We start from the raw sequence: 886 nt of genomic DNA, 5'->3' as shown, positions 1-886 counted from the left end.
GGGGGACTTTAATTAGCATAGCTCTGAGAGCCGCACTAATTACAAGCACCTGGAAATTCATGTTTATCAGTGTCTTCACGCTGAAAAGTGGTGGTGGAGTGCATTGAACAAGCTTTAATTTAAAATGTCTTGCTGCCATTTTTCAGAGCAGAGACACTGATACAGATGATCCAGGAGTCTGCTGGAGCACAGTAATTACCACGCTCCAGCTGAATTGATTCATTGAGTCTGTTCCAACATACTGTCATTATATCGGAGCAGCTTCCCTGCATGTGTATAGGAGCTCATGGCTTTTAAGTGATGCTTCATGCACATGAGCTATTTTAATACGCATTAATTGAATAGTATTTTCCGTTATGCTTTAATGTGCATTAAAATAGGCTAACATACATTAAAGCGCATGTATAGATGCATCCCAAGATTGTTACCCCTCAGCTCAGGTGCTGGTGACTCAGCTCAGTTAAAACTTACTTGGTCTTTTTCACTCCTCTTGTTAAAATAAACCCTTTATTTTTAAATTTAAAAGAAAAAGGAATGTCTGTCTTTGGGGGCAGTAATGAGAGGAAGAGTTATTTATAAAATGGGAAAATGTGAGAGCTGATTTGCATCCTGTTTGTTTACAGCAAAGAAACTGAAGCACTGTTTGCCAGGTGTGTCTGCCATGACATCACTGGAAACAGAAGCACTTTCTTAAATGAATTCAAAGCTCCTTATTAGAAATGAAAAGTTCTGTTTCCCATTGATGTGGTTGAGTGGGAAGATGTATTTTGTTGCACCTCTTTAAAGATGTCTTCAATGTTACTTGCCTAAATGTATTTCTGTTCTGTAAAAGTTGTGTTTCTAAGATCAGCTTTGATATACTGGACTTCTTACAGAGACTTTCCAG

The sequence above is a fragment of the Crocodylus porosus genome, unplaced genomic scaffold (assembly GCF_001723895.1).
Source record: "Crocodylus porosus isolate Cpor-Errol unplaced genomic scaffold, CroPor_comp1, whole genome shotgun sequence".
NCBI lineage: Eukaryota > Metazoa > Chordata > Crocodylia > Crocodylidae > Crocodylus > Crocodylus porosus.
Note: the sequence above shows the minus strand (reverse complement) of the source record.